We start from the raw sequence: 19,518 nt of genomic DNA on the forward strand, positions 1-19,518 counted from the left end.
ATAATTTCGGTGTTAAAACCTAGTTTTATCGTTCATAAATATGTATAAACATGATTTTGAGTTCATTTAATTGAAAATTTTGAAAAATTTTACTAGATTTGGGTAGTCAGTATATAAGACTAGGGCTGTTCTTTATTATCATAGAGCACTAGATTCTAATACAACTATTGCTTTACTAGTATTTTTAATGGTAACCAAGTGTTTAAGATAAAAATTTTAAAATCCGAAAGAATTTAACCCCTTCCCACACTTAAGATCTTGCAATGCCCTCATTTGCAAGAAATCAGTAACAATTTAAATTATTGAGGGTGATTTGTGTGAAAATGATTAAATTTTTACCAAAGTTTCCAAATATATTGGCGTTTGTTTGCTGAATGATAAATGGTGCACATCATTTGTTCATTCCGTCTTGTTGTTATTTCACATATATTTTGCATCTTGTCGTCAAAATTAGTTGCTTTTGCTGAACTTAATGCCAGTCTTTGAAAATGCGTAGTTTTACCCTGTTGTGTACATAAGATAAACTGCAAACATATATACATATTTTTGAAGTTTGGTATATTACCCCACATTCAAAAATTATTAAAATCTAAGAATAAAAGTTAGAAAATTATAAAAACTATTACAATATTAACATAAGTATTAAACGTATCAACATTACAAATTACAAAATAAATAAAACTAAGTAGACTAGGGATGATACTGATACCAATAGGGGTTCCAAGCATAACCATAGGTGCTATAGAATGCTTCGGCTGGGTTATATGTAGGATACGGTGGTTGCATCTCTATAGACCAGGGAGGGAATATGGGTTTTGGAGTAGGAATATAGTTTCTACCTATATGTTGGCAATGAGCTATGATTTGGTTTTGATGAACTTGCCAATCTTCAAATGCTCTCTGTCTAGCATTTTCGTACTCCTGTGAAGCTATAAACCTTTGCATTTCTTGCATTTCATTTCCCCCTCCTACATTACCTTGCTGTTGGTTTCTCTCAACATGTGGATGTCTACCATGGTATTGTACTGCGGCGTTATTTCGCCTCTTCAAAACTTTCGCACCATGGTATACATTTAAACCTATAGTATCGCGGGGTTCTGGTTCTTCTACTAATAATCCCCCCCGACTTATATCCACACCGAGATATTCAGCAATCAAAGTAATAAAAATACCACCTCCTATTATGCTATGCGGTCTCATCCCCCTAACCATAGCTGATAAATAATAACCCACACAATAAGGTATACTTACAGCGCTTTGTGGGTCTCGAATACACATATGGTAAAACAAATCCTGTTCATTTACCTTTTCCTTGTTCTTACCTCTTTGTGTAATCGAATTAGCTAAAAACCTATGAATCACTCTTAATTCAGCTCTATCTATATCCAAATAAGAGTAATTTCCCCCTTTGAATCGGTGATGGCTTGTCATTTGACTCCATACACCATATGTATCAAAATTTTCATCTATCTTTCTACCATTTAGTATCAACCCTCTACAATCGGCAGATGCTAACTCCTCAGGCGTATATATACGTAAAGCCTGAGCCATGTCTAGTAAAGACATGTGGCGCATCGAACCTCCTAACAAAAATCTAATAAAAGATCGATCGGTTAAACTAGCTACCCGATCATTTAATTCTATACTACACAACAATTCTTCACACCATACTTTATATACAGGTCTACGCATGGTGAATAAACGTACCCAGTCGTTAAAAGTAGAATTACCATACCTCTGTGCAAGTAATTCCCTAATTGGCCCGGCCAATTCTACAGCTTCTAATGGTCCCCATTCTATGACCCTAGGTACCTCAACAACTTTAGAATGAAGAGTATGCAAACCCCTTTGGTATTTTGGATAATCTATCCAAAGTCTGTCAAATCTCAGGTTCGGGTGCAAATCTTCCAAGTGCATATCAGAAAATGTCATGACTGGATGAGGTATATCTTGCTTGTAGTAGTTATCCACCTCCTGTTGTTCCGCATTCTCAGCAGGAGCATTGCGAGCTTGGGATGAAGATTCACCCCTTTCAGTCTGCAAAACACATCAAACACAATTTTTGTGCATCCAAATATGCATTAGTGTCAGCAAAATCATCAATCAAAATAATTACAATGACATGATCAATTTATATCAAACTTAAGCTCATTTTCACATTTTTATCAAATCTACACTTTTTCAAATAAGCATATACGAAAATGTTCGCCAAGTTCATAAGCATTCAACTCAAATAACATGTCAAAATAATCATTACTAGCAATTAAACAAGTTTCAAATGGCATTATCTCTCAAAAATCAAGTTCATGAATTTTAGACTTGAAAAAGTCCACTTTAATTCTCAAAATCTTGTTTAGGCTCAAAGTTTGGATCATTTAACTACCTAAACATGTTACACTACTTAATTTAGCAACAATTCATGACAAAAATCGGCCATAACCTGTTTATATCAAAAAGCCCCAAATTGCTCAAGAACACAAACCCTAGATTACTCAAAATTTGAAGTTTAAGGCTTCTAATCATGTTAAATAGCATCAATCTAGGTTATACAAGCATAATACATAAACAATTTAAGCATAATTACACTAAAAAGCATCAAAATCAAATTGGGGAAAAAATTGCTCAAGAACACTAATTTTCGGATTAAATGGTGTTTAGGTGTAGAAATTTACCGTTTTTCTTGAGTAATTCCTTGATAGCATCCTTCTCAACATGATTTTAGTAAAAGATTTGATGATTAACGGTTAAAAATTGTGATTTTGGGGGTGTTTTTTCGGGTTTTTGCGGCTTTATTTTCGCAGTTTTTTTCTGTGTTGGTTGGGACTGATCAGTTCGATCAGTATATATTTTTTTCTGGATTTTGCATCCTCCGCGAGTCGCGGTGGATTTCCCTTTCAAACTTCGCGAGTCGCGGAGTTTGTATTATTTTTTTTTATATATATCTTATACTAATTAAAACAATTAAGTAATTAATTTTAAAATTTGGTTTCCCTTGTTATTTAGGACGAGGTCGTTTCGGATCGATGTCCTAGTCCGTCCTTCGACAAAATTTTAAAATTTGTCTTTTTGTAGCGATTGTTTTAAAAGCTAAGATTTTTGGGTTTTTTAATGCTTTTGGCATACTTTAATTCAATAAGATTAAAAATAATGATAATAAAAGTTCTCGTCCCTCCCTTGGGTAAAGCAATTTCGGTTTAAAGACCTAGTCTTCAACTTACGACGAATTTTAAAAATCATATTTTTAACTTAATGAGATAAAGTAAATTTTTGTTTTTAAATTCACACAACTTAAATATAAAATTCAAAATTAATATTAAAAATTCACACCAAACTTTTAAAATTTGAAATGCATAAAATTAAAATTGATATTTTTTTTTAAAAAAAATTAAAGATTCACACCAAACTTAATTTAAAAATTCATATTATAAATTCACACCAAACTTATATTAATTTTTCAAATATTTATAATTTTAAAAATATTGTTTTTACAAAGTTTACAATATTAATTTAAGATTTATAAATTAATTTTAAAAACATGGTAAAAATAAAATTAAAAATCTTTTTGGCTTTTTATCCCACTTTCATCAATCAAATATTATCAAAAATATGCTCCCCTCTTTTCGGTAAAGTAATTTCGGTTCCAAGACCTAATTTAACTCATGACGAATTTTTGAAATATTTTGGGTTGATTGATTAGAGATATTTATACCTAAAGAATAAACGTTAAATTTCGCAGTGATGTAATAAATTTTTGAATGATATCAATAATTTCGGTCTCCAAACCTAATTTTATTCAATACCAATTTAATACTTTATAGCGAACAAATTAGCGTTTATTATCAAAAGGTTAAAAATAAAAATAAAAAAAAATAAAAACTGTACAAACATACCTGTGAAATAGATTTCTTAGTTATATGATCTATCCCATTCATAAGATAGTCGGTTTAATTGGTTTTCCATGGCTACATAGGCGTAACCTCGAGCATTCAGTGTCTTTTCTTCTAAACATATGAACGGTCCATCTCTGCATAAAGTAACAAATTCGGTATTTGAATAGGTTTGATTATTTGAACATTTACCTCCATGTGACCATTTTCCGCATTTGTGACATATTTCTAGGTGTCGTGCTCTTCTTTTCGCTGCGGATTTTGATTTTCCTTTACCAAATTGTAACTTATTATCTTCGCATCTGGATTCTTTTCTAACTCCGTCCATTCTTTCTCTGATTACTGATACTATTTCACTCGGAAGTGTGTCATTATTACGTTTAGTGATCAAAGCGTGTAGCATTAGACCATGGTTTAGTTCACAGGCAGTCTTCATTTCCTAAAAAAATAAAAATTCAGAATGGGGGGAGAAGACTAGTTCTTTAGGGTCTGCTAGGGAAAGACCATTCGGGTTCCATTTTCGAGAACTACACGAAAACAGACAATCTAACTCTAACAGAAATACATATTATCCTTTAAAGACTTGATTCTCCCCACACTTAGTTAGCTGTGGTGTCGAAATTGTGATTAACTTCGTTGTCGACTTCCATCGGACCATGTATGTAGTGTTTAACTCTGTGACCATTAACTTTAAATTTAATCCCATTTGAATTTATTAATTCTATCGTTCCGTATGGAAAAACTCTTTTAACTATGAATGGTCCAGACCATCTTGATTTCAATTTTCCAGGAAATAGCTTGAATCGTGAATTGAAAAGAAGAACTCTGTCTCCTTCTTTAAATTCTTTTAAACTTCTGATTCTTTTATCATGCCATTTCTTCGTTCTTTGCTTATAGATTAACGAATTATCGTATGCTTCATGTCTTAGTTCTTCTAATTCGTTTAGTTGACTTAACCGTAGACGTTCAGCTTCATGTAAATCAAGATTACATGTCTTCAAAGCCCAAAATGCTTTGTGTTCAATTTCTACTGGAAGATGACATGCTTTTTCATAAACAAGTCTAAAAGGTGTGGTTCCAATTGGAGTTTTGTAGGCTGTTCTAAAAGCCCAGAGTGCATCCTCCAATTTAATGGACCATTCCTTCGGATTTGATCTTACGGTTTACTCTAGAATACGTTTTAAAGCTCGGTTGGTATTTTCAACTTGTCCACTTGTTTGTGGATGATATGTGGTGGAGATTTTATGAGTTACTCCATATCTTTTAAGAACTTTCTCAAGTTGATTATTACAGAAATGAGTACCCCGATCACTTATTAAAGCTTTCGGTGTTCCAAACCTTGCAAAAAGACGTTTTAAAAAGTTGACTACAACTCGTGCATCGTTAGTTGGGAGAGCTTGTGCTTCCGCCCATTTAGATACATAATCAATGGCTACGAGTATGTAGAGATTATTATGAGATTTTGGAAATGGACTCATAAAGTCAATACCCCAAATGTCAAATACTTCACATACTTGGATGACATTTTGTGGCATTTCATCACGTTGACTTATTTTTCCGGCCCTTTGACAAGCATCACAGGATTTGCAAAGAAAGTGTGCGTCTTTGTAAATTGTAGGCCAATAGAATCCAGCATCATAAACTTTTCTTACTGTTAGTTGAGGCCCATAATGCCCTCCTGTTGGTCCTGTGTGACAATGGTTTAAAATTTTACTAGCTTCATCTCCAAATACACATCGGCGTATTATTCCATCGGGACAACTTTTAAACAGATGTGGATCTTCCCAGAAATAGTGTTTTATACCACTGAAGAATTTCTTTCGTTTTTGGTACGATAATCCTTTTTCAAGGAATCCACAAACTAAGTAGTTTGCATAGTCTGCAAACCATGGAATTTCTTTATGATCTATCTTCAATAGATATTCATCAGGAAAGTTGTCTTGTATGGCTGATTCATTTAGAACTTCTAACTCAGGATTTTCAAGACGAGAAAGATGATCAGCGACGAGATTTTCTGCTCCTCTTTTATCTCGGATTTCAATATCAAACTCTTGTAAGAGTAAGATCCAACGGATTAATCTTGGTTTAGCATCTTGTTTTGAAAATAGGTATCTAAGAGCAGAATGGTCGGTATAGACCACCATTTTTGCTAGAACGAGATATGATCGAAATTTGTCAAAAGCAAAGACAATAGCAAGGAGTTCTTTTTCAGTAGTTGTATAGTTCGTTTGTGCTCTTTGTAACGTCTTACTAGCATAATATATAGGTTGAAATCGTTTTTCAATCCTTTGTCCTAAAACGGCTCCCATTGCAAAATCACTTGCATCACACATTAGTTCAAATGGTAGATTCCAATTTGGTGTTATCATGATCGGCGCATTAGTGAGTTTCTCTTTAAGAGTATTAAAAGATTTGATACACTCATCTGAAAAGATGAATGGAGCATCCTTTTCTAGGAGTTTATTCATAGGAGTGGCAATTTTAGAAAAATCTTTTATGAAACATCGGTAAAAACCGGCATGCCCTAGAAAACTCCTAACTCCTCTAACATTGGTGGGATGTGGAAGTTTAGCAATTACATCTACTTTAGCTCTATCCACTTCAATTCCTTCTTTTGAAATTTTATGTCCAAGAACGATGCCTTCTTTAACCATAAAATGGCATTTCTCCCAATTAAGAACTAGATTTGATTGTTCGCATCTAATAAGCATTCGTTCCAGATTAACTAGACATGATTCAAATGTATCACCGAAGACTGAAAAGTCATCCATGAAAACTTCCATGCATTCTTCTATCATGTCATGAAAAATCGCCATCATATACCTTTGAAAGGTTGCAGGGGCGTTACAAAGTCCAAATGGCATACGTTTGTAAGCAAAAGTACCATAAGGGCACGTGAATGTGGTTTTCTCTTGATCTTCAGGTGCTATTGGAATTTGAAAATATCCGGAAAATCCATCTAGAAAACAATAGTAACTATTTCCGGCTAATCTTTCCAACATTTGATCTATGAAAGGTAAGGGAAAGTGATCTTTTCTGGTGGCGTCATTTAATTTTCTATAATCAATACACACACGCCATCCTGTTACAGTTCTAGTAGGAATAAGCTCATTTTTCTCATTTGTAATGACAGTCATGCCACCCTTCTTAGGCACGCATTGAACTGGGCTTACCCATGGACTATCAGAAATTGGATAAATTAAACCTGCATCTAGCAGTTTAATAATCTCTTTCTTAACTACATCTTGCATATTAGGATTTAGTCTTCTTTGGCGTTGCACATACGTTTATGACCTTCTTCCATAAGGATTTTATGTGTACAATACGAAGGACTTATTCCTTTAATATCATGAATCTTCCATGCAATGGCTGGTTTATGAGCTTTCAACACAGAAATGAGTTGTGATTTCTCATTTTTAGTAAGAGAAGACGATATTATTACAGGTAATTCAGATTCACCATGTAAATAAGCGTATTCCAAATGGTTTGGAAGTGGCTTTAATTCTAATTTCAGAGGTTCTTCTATCGATGATTTGTATCGATATCTGTCTTCTTCTTTTAGCATTTGAATTTCTTCTGTTGTTGGTTCATATCCATTAGCTATAAGTGTAGCTAACATTTCAGCTTCATCAATTGGTTCATTACCTTCTCCTAAAGAACATTCTCCTGTTCCTTGTAATTCTGGAAATTCTTCTAATAATTCTGCATGTGCATCTATAGTCTGAATATAATAACATGTATCATCTGCAGATTGTGGTTGTTGCATTGCTCTATCAACTGAAAAGGTAACACTCTCATCCTCTATACTTAGGGTCAGTTTCTTACCGAACACGTCTATCATTGCTTTAGCCGTATTTAAGAATGGTCTTCCTAATATGAGAGGAACTTGAGAATCTTCTTCCATGTCCAAAACAACAAAATCTACTGGAAATACTAAAGTACCAACTTTAACTAGCATGTTCTCCATTATCCCTCTAGGATATTTTATTGATCTATCGGCTAGTTGTATGCTTATTCTGGTTGGTTTCAATTCTCCAAGGTCTAGTTTAGCGTATAGTGAATACGGCATTAGATTTATACTAGCACCTAAGTCTGCCAATGCTTCTATTGAACTAAGACTACCCAGAAAATATGGAATTGTGAAACTTCCTGGATCAGATAATTTTTCTGGTATCTTATTCAACAGCACTGCTGAACAATTAGCATTCATGGTAACAGCCGAGAGTTCTTCCATTTTCTTTCTATTTGAGATTAGATCTTTCAAGAATTTAGCATATCTAGGCATTCCTGAAATCACATCAATGAAAGGAAGATTTACATTTATCTGTTTAAACATATCCAAGAATTTGGATTGCTCGGCTTCAAGTTTCTCTTTCTTCATTTTACTCGGGTAAGGAAGTAGTGGTTGGTATGGTTTAACATAAGGTTTAGCCTTAACTGTGTTATCTTCATTAACCTTTTCAACTATCGGTTCTTTTTCCTTATCTTGATTAGGTTGTGGTTCTTGTGGAGTAGGAATAGCTTTATCAGAAGTTACAGGTATTTCAGGTGGTTTAAGTGTTGTACCACTTCTTGTGGTAATAGCTTTAGCTGTTTCATTCCGGGGGTTAGCATTTGTATCACTAGGTAGACTTCCCGGTTTTCTTTCACCTATTAACCTTGCTAGGTTACTTACTTCTTGTTCCAGATTTTGAATAGAAGCTTGTTGATTTCTAAATGCTTGAGCATTTTGTTCATTAGTTTGTTTCTGAGATGTGAAAAACTGCGTTTGAGTTTCAACTAGCTTCGTCATCATATCTTCTAAATTTGGCTTTTTATCATCGGTTTGTTGTGGTGGTTTGTTTTGAAAATTAGGTCTTTGCTGATTGTAAGTATTATTGGATACTTGTTGATTGCTAGGACCTTGTTGGTTGTTGTATGGAATATTTCGGTTATAATTCTGGTTTTGATTGTAAATCGGTCTTGGCGGTTGATAATTATTCTGATAATTATTTCCAGGCCTTTGGTTTATGTATGAAATATTCTCTCTTTGTTCTATTGTTAATTCAATACTGAGACAATCTTTTGTCAAATGTGGTCCTCCACACTGCTCACAACTAATTCGTATTGAGTGAATATCTTTAGTCATCTTTTCCATTCGTCTCTCGACAGCATCTATCTTTGCGGAAATGGAATCTAAGTCATGGCTAGAATCGGCTCTAGCTGCTTTAGATGATCTAACGATATCTTTTTCTTGGTGCCACTCATGTGAGTGGGAAGCAGTGTTATCAATAATTTTGTAAGCATCAGTTTCGGTTTTCTTCATAATAGAACCACCAGCTGCTATATCTATGTCTTTCCTTGTAGTGATGTCGCATCCTTGGTAGAATATTTGTACTATTTGACAGGTGTCTAAACCATGTTGCGGACATCCTCTTAATAACTTTCCAAATCTTGTCCACGCCTCATATAGAGTTTCATTCGGCTTCTGTGTAAACGTAACAATTTCTGCTTGAAGTCTTACGGCTTTAGATGCAGGAAAGAATTGTTTAAGAAAATTTTCAACTAAAACGTCCCATGTATCAATCGCCCCTTCAGGTAACGATTCCAACCAATATTTGGCTTCTCCCTTTAAAGTCCAGGGAAATAACATGAGATATATCTGTTCATCCTCCACTTCTCGGATTTTAAATAGTGTGCAGATCCTATTAAAGGTACGTAAATGTTCATTTGGATCTTCCTTCGGCGCACCACTAAATTGGCATTGATTAGTCACCATGTGTAGAATTTGTCCTTTGATTTCATAATCTGGTGCATTAATGTCTGGATGAGTAATTGCGTGACCTTGGCCAGTGCGTTTAGCTCTCATTCGGTCTTCCATACTTAATGGTTCCAGATTCTCCATAATTGAATTTGTTGAATCGGAATCACTAGAGGATTCTGATTTAATGGTTCGTTCCTCAACAATCTCTGTTTGAATGATTGGTGGTTCCGGAGGAAAATTTAGTGGTTCAGGATCTATGAATCGTTCCTGAATATTCTCCGGATTCTCAATTGTGAGGTCGGGTTCAAAAAATGGATTATCGGAAATTTGAACTGGAGTACTTGGTCGACTGGATGACGATTCTAAAGAAAAATCAACGGCAGTAATATTTGCTAAATGTCTTGATCTAGTTACAGGTGGTGAACGTACAAAAGGTGGTGAACGTCTTGCTCGGTGCATTCACTGAATATCCTATTAGTTTTTAAAAGGAAAGAAAAATTATAATAAGTTATCCAATCAATAGACTTTTCTGATTTTGCCCACGTTTCGAATAGCCAAAAGATGCAGCAGAGGGGCAGGATTCGTTTGGTCTCAATATAATTGAGGACTGTTTGGCTCCAATAACCCGGTCCACGTACAAATCCAACTATTACTACGAACCAGAAAATTTTGTTGTCTATCAATTTAACCACTTAAAATAAATTTTCGTAATTTTAAGAAATTTAGATAAGAAGTAGAATAAAAATCTATGTCCTAAAACTAGAATAGCGAGAAATAAGAAAGAAAAAGAGTTCGTCGAAAAAGGTCGAAAAAGAAAAATGGTTGAAAAATAAAAGGTGACGGAAAAATAAAAGAAACTTATAACACTTAAAAACACTTGACTAACCTAACCTTATTACTACAACTAACTTAAAATTATAATCGCAAATTGAGATTACTAATTGGAATGATAATTGATACATAGGTAAAAGGCGTCTAAAAATATTTAAAGCTTACAAGTAAAACTATATCCCAAATGGAAATAACTTAAAAAGAAACTAAAACTTAAAAAGGCGTCGCAAAATTCTAAAGTACCTAAATCTTAGTCTAAAGAAAAAGCACTTAAGGAATTCTACGGCAAAGCCTAAAAATCTAGAAGTAAAAATAACTATGGCAAAAACTAAGTTTAAAACTAAATATGAGCTAAAAATACAAATATTACGCTAAAACGATTGAAAAGGGACAAAATATAAAAATATACAAAAAGTTGTAAAAAGTACAATTTTTATAAAAATATTATTTTTATATTATTTATTTTATAAAACTATTAATTTTATAATTTAATTAAACTAATTTAACTAAAATATAAATTAAATATAAAGTAACTTAAAATAAAACTAATTATAATAATAATAATAATTAGGGTTAATAATAATAATAATTAATAATTATCCGTAATAAATGCAGTTTAGGGTTTCTGTCGGTGTCAGAGTAGCTCCGCGAGTTGCGGTAATTCAAGCAGCAAACCCCGCGAGTCGCGGGGTTCCAAAATTCAACTCTGGTACAGTTTAAATTGACGCGTTTTTTATTTTTTTTTATTTTCTGTTTTATATTTTTCTGTTTTAAAATTTAAATATTTATATAATAAAAACTTATATTTAAAAACTAAAATAAAAATAGAACTACTTTATAATTTTATAAATAAAAATTGTAAAACTAGATTTATATATATATATATATTTTTTTCGGTTTTTTATTTTCGAATAATAAAAAAAATGTAAATTTTTTACAAAAACGTATTTTTATAAAAACGGATTTTAATAAAAGTAAACTAAAAATCTTTTTTTTTTATATTAGCGTTGCGCTTCCGGCGTTTAAGAGTTCCCCGGCAGCGGCGCCAAAAATACTTGGTGTGTGCAGCGGGGTGTACAAAATACTATTAAATTTTACTAGGAAATACTATTAAATACGATACAATTTTACACAAGATATTTATTTATTTAGAGAATGGATATACTTAAACCTTGCTACAACACTTATAGGCAGTGTACCTAATCGTACAGTAGTGTAGTTTTTAGTAAGTCTGGTTCGTTCCACAGGGAAAATCTTTAAACAAAGCTTAACGCTATATTAGTTTACTTTTATAAAAATACAAATATATATATAAGTAATATTATTATTATAAAGGGGGGGTTTTTACCGTTTAATGACCGGTTTGTCGATTTTAAAACTTTAGTCGCAGTTAAAACCAAATGTAAAATAATAAATAAATACAAGACTTAATTTAAAGCGTAAAGTAAATAACGATAATGAAATTGCGAATAATAAAAGTGCGATAAAATAAACTTGCGATAATTAAAAAGTACGATAATTAAAAGTGCAATTAAATATAATAACAATAAATAAAAGTGCTATAATTAGAAGTGCAATTAAATATAAAATAAAGGAAATTAAATATGAAATAAAAGAATTATGCTTATTTAAACTTCCGTAATCATGATGTTTGACGTGTTGATTTTAGTTTTATGCCCATGGGTTAATTGTCCTTTGTCCTGGATTATTTAATATGTCCGTCTGGTTTTTGTCCATAACAGTCCATCAGTCATAAATATAAAGTGCGAGTGTCCTCGTCAAATTATCCTTATACCCGAAGTTAAATATTCTAACTAATTGGGGACTTAAACTATAACAAGATTTTAATGCTTTGTTTAATAATTACACCAGGATGTCGACTGAGTGTAACCCAAGGTTTTAATATTTTGTTATCAATTATGCCAAGTGTCCTTTTATATAATTTCACCCCTGTTTTAATTATTCTAGTGGCTATTAATCCATTCCCGTGTCCGGTTAAATGAACGATTATTCGTACATATAAATACCCCGCCCATCGTGTCCGATCGAGTGTATATGGTAATTTATAGGGATGCCCAATTGTAAATCTTTATATTAACATTAACAAACTATCATTTAGTTAAACAAATATAAAGCCCATTAATAGCCCATAGTCTAATTTCCACAAGTGTCGTTCTTTTGTCCAAACCCCAATTATGGTACAAAGCCCAATTACCCAATTTAGTAATTAGCCCAACATCATGATTACTTCGTTTTAAATAAGCATAATAATAACTTAGCTACGAGACATTAAATTAAAAAGGTTGAACATAACTTACAATGATTAAAAATAGCGTAGCGTTACACGGACAGAATTTCGACTTACACTTTTACAACATTCGCTAACATACCCTTATTATTAGAATTAAAATTAAAATTAAAATTAAAATTAAAATTAAAATTAAAATTAAAATTAAAATTAAAATTAAAATTAAAATTAAAATTAAAATTAAAATTCGGTTGGCTTTATAGGGAATTGAGTTCAGGGGTACTCCGCGACTCGCGGCCCTTTTTGCCTTCAAACTCCGCGAGTCGCGGAGTTTGTAAATACAGCTCACTCCATTTTGGAGTCTTTCTTGCCGACGGTTTATTTTATTTATATAATATATAAATAATTATAAGAATTATTTAAATATTATATTATATTTATGTGCATAGTTGACTTGTAATTTTTAGTCCGTTGCGTCGAGCGTTGAGAGTTGACTCTGGTCCCGGTTCCGGATTTTCGAACGTCCTTGCGTACAATTTAATATCTTGTACTTTGCGTTTTGAATCTTGTAATCTTGTAATTTCGAGACGTTTCTTATCAATAATTGGAACCTCTTTGATTGTATTTTGTACTTTTGAGCTTTTTGGTCGTTTTGCGTCTTCAATTCGTCGAATCTGTCTTTTGTCTTCACCTTTTATTATTTAAACGAATATCATTTGTAAATAGAACAATTGCAACTAAAAGCTTGTCTTTCTTGAGGAATAATGCTATGAAATATATGTTCTTTTTTAGCATTATCAGAACTCTTGAGAGTTTCTTAAGCAAGAGATATGAGAAAGTTAGTAGGAGTCTTGACATAGTTGTGCAATTGATGAATCTCTAGTCTTTTTTACCGGTTTAGTGTGCGGATTCATGGTAGCATTAGAGTGTTCAAATTCATACCCTCCAAAGGCAAAGTATTTTGTGATTAACCGGGTAATATTAACCGATATTATCACCAAAAAGCTCATTTTTTTGGTCTTTTTTGCGTGAGAGCCCACAATTTATTTTTTTGCCAATTTGCCCTCGCAAGGAGCAAGATGCCTCTTGCTCTCTTGCAACCTTGGTTTCACCTTGCTCCCAGTTGGAAGCAAGGATGCAAAGTGCCTCTTGCTCCCTTACTCACAGGTGAAAGCAAGGATGCAAGGTGTCTCTTGCTCCCTTGCTTCCCTTGCTTCCACCTGGGAGCAGCAACCAAGGTCGCAAGGCGCAAGGGAGCAAGAGCCACCTTGCTCCTTGCGAAGGCAAATTGGTGATTTTTTTTTTGACTCTCACGCAAAAAAGGTCAAAAATTGGGCTTTCTGGTGATAATATCGATCAGTAACGTGGGGTTGAATAGGAGAAAATGTGTATATTATTCACAGCAATGTTTTGAATCAGCGTAACAACGAATAACAAAATTTAATAATTTATTTATGGGAAAATTGTTTGAAAATACATTGAACTTTCACCAAATTCCTATTGTATATATTCAACTTTCAAATTTCCTATTGTATGCATTTAACTTTTTAAATTGTTCTATTGTATGTAGTTAACCTGTTATAATAGGTAACCTTCCGAGTCACCTCAATTTCATTTTTAAGTATTTACATTATTGATCCCTCATGTTTATAAATCCTAAATTCATTGGTCCCTTCATCATCATCCATCCATTCATCGTCTTCATCTTCATCAAAATAACACCTACCATTCTCATGAAACAAATATTGCATATTCCATATATTTGTGAGGTACTGAGGTTCGACTGAAATTTTTCTTCACCTAAAAAAACATGGAGATTCCCAGATTGCTAAATTCATACTGCACTTTACCAACACATATCCAAAATAAACATCAAGTATATAGATATAGAGAGATTTTAAAGATATGAAGTAATTTCTCATCTTAACTATGTAGTTTGTAGCTAGTTGGAAAATAACGAACAGCTATTAATATTTGTCATTGGTCCTTCATGGGTTCAGGGATAATGAAATTGGAGTTTCATGAAAAAAGATGAATTAGCGGCAGGTTACATCTACATGTGAAGAAGCACCCAAATTACAAATGATATCTACAAGTAATCTTGAATAAAATTTCTTATTATTATTAATAACCTTTATACCACCATTCCCAACCATTTGATTTCAATAACCCAAAAACAAACTGATAACAAGTTTTTCTTATTATTATTATTACGTCTCTGTGTTTTTTACTTTTTGCCCGTTTCATCCATATGTTTTATTTTTTGCATTTTTCACCCTTAAAAGTATTTTAAAGTCCCAAATTAATCTCTCACCCTAACGAAGGTTAACTGAGTCCGTTAAAACTAGTCACATGGACTGTCCACGTAATCTTCAACTAATTAAATCACAAATATCAATTCATTCTTCCTCCTTGTATTTAGATTTATCTTTTTCACAAAAAATCAATTAATCTCTCGCTTCATATTATCAAATGAACCATCGTGATGTTGTAAGATTGTTTACTTAATTTAGGGCCTTTTAATTGCATGTCTCAATTTTCTTTTTATATTTATCGTTTTACTGCTGCTAATTTAATGTACAATCCCCAGATTAATGATGACAAAGATTTGAAAATTTTGGTACATAAAAAGGTAAATATCACAGGCCATTATACAGTGTCAATTTATGGAATTACTAGTATGATCATTTGTTGCTATCTTATTTGATACAAATCACCAATTCCAGTTATAATGTGTTACATAGATTTGTATAAGTACTGTCTTGCTATAGCAGCAAGTCTTACCAAACATAGAACTTGTATAATTTCATGTTTAAAGTTCAAATTTTTTTTTCTTGAAAATGGGTATGGGTAAAGAAGCATTTTTAGATGTTTACTTGGGTTTTCACTAGATCAAAGTGAAGTCATATCAGATATTCTGATCTCAAATTAGGAATACTTCGATCAGTTGACTAAAATGTCAACGTCTGGTAACTGCACGGTTTTCTCTTACAAGTAGACAACAAGTCAATCAATTGATTTTTTTAATTTAATTAGTTAAAGATTACATGGATAGTCCCTGTGAATAGTTTTTAACGGACTCAGTTAACCATTGTTAGGGTGAGGGATGACATTGAGACTTTAAAATGCTTTTAAGGATGAAAAATGTAGAAAATAAAATATAGGGATGAAACGGGCAAAAATTAAAAAACACAAGGATGAAATGGGCAATTTTGTCTTATACAAAATATCAAATGGGGTTTACGATCTACGCATACAATCAACGTAAATATCGAAACTTGCTTTTAATAAATAAACAAGTACAGAAATCAAGACGATTATTCAATAAATTAGCATATGAGATATGAGTTCTTAAAATTAAACAGAATATCAGATGGGGTTTAGGATCTATAAACTTGGTTTAAATATATAGTGAGTATGGAAAGATGGCGTTTGATAAATCAGAGGAATAAAAAGATCTTTGGTCAAATTTTATGAAATCTAAAGAGATGATGAAATCAACACAAAAATTGCTTGAAATCCTTAACCGAATGCTCGATCATCAGTTTGAACACCTGAAATCAACACAATCGCTTCAATCGATTCGCTGACCAAATACCATCGAACTTTGACCTCCAGATATGAGATTCAAGAGTGTTTTTTAATTCGATTTAAATGGTTTCATGTGTTAGGTTCAAGATTAGAATCACATATCTAGATGTGATTCTAATTTGTGCTTATAATCAACATACAATGTATTTTTATGATTGTTGTTGTTTGTTTTATACTATTAGTGTTTTGTTTTTTTTTTTTTTTTTTTTTTTTTTTGTTAATAATTGCAGTTAAATATGGTTGAAGGAAAGATGCAATATTTGTTTGATGGAGAATGGTAGGTTTTGATGAAGATGAAGATGATGAATGGATGATGATGAAAGGACCAATGAAATTAGTATTTATAAACATAAGGAACTAATAGTGTAAATACTTAAAAATGAACTTGAGGTGACCTGAAAGGTTACCTATTATAACAGGTTAACTACATACAATAGAACAATTTAAAAAGTTGAATGCATACAATAGGAGATGTGAAAGTTGAATGCATACAATAGGAATTTGGTGAAAGTTCAATGCATTTTCAAACAATTTTTCCTTTATTTATTAAAAGACTGTGATTGTGTTCTCACTAGAAAACTTTCATAATGATATGCTTGTTGGTTTTTATCGATAGTTTGATATTTTTCTGGTAAAAGAATCGAATAGACAAAATCTTGTGTATAAGTGGTTGATGACATGTCAGACATGATATATGGTTGTCTTCGATGAATGGAAGAGATTGGTGCCATTTGATAAAGTAATGTGGTTGGATTTTCCGTACACTTATCTTTTTTGGATAGAAAATGATGATTGTAAGGGTGCTCCTAATGGTGAAAGTCCTCCCTTCCCAAGACTAGCCGTCACATCAGTGTCACATCAACACTTCTTTCTCAGGACTAAACTCAGGACTAAACAATCCCAACAGTGACACTCCTCCTTCGGATAGTATGGAAGTTGTTGAGATTGTTGGTTCGAGTAGTATTGAGTTTGAGGTGTGTGGACATTTGGGAACATATCCGCAAATGGATTAGCATTTGAAAATCGAGAAAACCCGGTAGTTTGTTGCGTGTTATCAAGTAAATCCTGCATCATATCTCGACCCACCGCATTTGGATCTTGAACTTGAGGGTGTTGTTTCAATTTGCCTTTGTTTGGGATTTTTTTAGAACCCATTTTTGTTGTTAAAAAAGTGAAAGTGGAAATATATAACAAGATGGGAATGAGAGAAATATTATGTATTTGTGTGTGTAAAATGAATGAAATGGGTATGAGTTTATATAGAGTAAAAAAAGAAAAAAAAAAATAGAAAAAAAGGGAAATAGCCGTTATGTAGCCGTTTGCATTTTTTTTTTTTCTCTAACGGTCCAAAATTAGACCATTTCTTCCGTCCACAATTGTGATTGAAATAGAAAAGAACCGAGACGGAAACGTGGGCGAGGGGCTGGGCGCCGGTGGTGCCATCGGCTTCTTGCTGGGCAGGTTTGTGGGCGGGTGGAAAGACGGGCTGTTGGGAGCACTCTAAGTAGAGTCATTCACAATATTTAGTGTAGCAAGCGCATTATGTAGGTGGAGGGATTGATGTACGGTAGACAAAATACTATGACCGAACATGAAGGGGGTAGCCTAGTAGTCAGTGGCAGATCAAGGAAAAATTTTCATCGGGGGCGAATTTTTTTTTTAAAAAACGTAGGGATTTTTTTGGCAAAATATGGAGGTTTTTTTGGGCAAAATACTAAAGTTTTGGGGCAAAATATGAAGGTTTTGGGGGAAAAAAATTCACCGAGGGCAAAATCGAAAAACCGAAAAAATTTGCACTAAAAATTACAAATCTACTGGAGGCGGGTGCCCCACCCTGCCCCTTCTTTGGTCCGCCCACGTTAGTAGTTAGAGACTCAAGTTCAATACCAATGGGTTGTACCTTTAACAATCTCCTTTAAAAAATCACCCAGGTTTGCCTGAGTGGCCACCGAATTGCCCAATGAAGCACACCACCCGGGTTCAATCCTTGGCTCTGCCAAATTGTTCAAAAAGAGAGTGTGACAAGAGGGTGCGCATAATGCGCAATTCACCCGGTACCAGGTCTCGCGCTCGGGGACTTGATTACCCGATGTTTTACCTTCTATGGGGGAGCCAATGTGCTCGTTCATAGGAGAGTTTCCTTGCTTACCCAAAAAAAAAATCTCTTTTAAAAAAAGAATATTTACATTTACATTTACATATTAACTAATAGACAAAAGTTATGAATAGTATAAGGAGCATTTTCGACTTTTCACCTTTTTTTTTAAATTTTAACTAAACATTCATTTTATCAACAAAGGCCCCCACATTTTTTTGAAAAATTCAAATCGACCCCCCAAACAGGGGGTAAAGTGTCAAATAACCATTTTCATAAAAAAATCTTAAATAAACTCCACCCAAATATTCAACGAGTCATATCTTCTCGCTCGCAACGAGTTAAATTTTTCCGACACCATCGTTAAACTCGAAATAATTTTAGGAACACAATGTCACTAGCTATACGCAAAACGGACGCTTTTTAAAAAACTCTAAATATTTGGGGTACTTTTCATACACGTTGATTTTGCGTTAAATTTTTAAAAGTCGACAATTCCATAACGAAACGCGGAGATGCACATATATTGTTAATTTAAAATAACATTTAAATCTCTCACGGGTTATACCTTTTAGTTCGACTCGAGTTGCGCTTCAACGACATCATCGTTAGCCACAAAATAATTTTACTAAACGCAATAAAATACATTAAAAATCGAACTCCCGGCGCGAAGCGAGGGTTGAATAACTAGTATTAACTAATAGACAAAAGTTATAAATAGTATCAAGGGCATTTCGACTTTTCACCTTTTTTTTTAAATAATTCTAACTAAATTTCATTTTACCAACAAAGGCCCCCACATTTTTTTGAAAAATTCAAATCGACCCCCCAAACAGGGGGTAAAGTGTCAAATAACCATTTTCATAAAAAATCTTAAATAAACTCCACCCAAATATTCAACGGGTCATATCTTCTCGCTCGCAACGAGTTAAATTTTTCCGACACCATCGTTAAACTCGAAATAATTTCAGGAACACAATGTCACTAGCTATACGCAAAACGGACGCTTTTTAAAAAACGCTAAATATTTGGGATATTTTTCATACACATTGATTTTGCGTTAAATTTTTAAAAGTCGACAATTCCATAGCGAAACGCGGAGATGCACATATATTGTTACTTT

Source organism: Rutidosis leptorrhynchoides, chromosome 8, assembly GCF_046630445.1.
Source record: "Rutidosis leptorrhynchoides isolate AG116_Rl617_1_P2 chromosome 8, CSIRO_AGI_Rlap_v1, whole genome shotgun sequence".
NCBI classification, from domain to species: domain Eukaryota; kingdom Viridiplantae; phylum Streptophyta; class Magnoliopsida; order Asterales; family Asteraceae; genus Rutidosis; species Rutidosis leptorrhynchoides.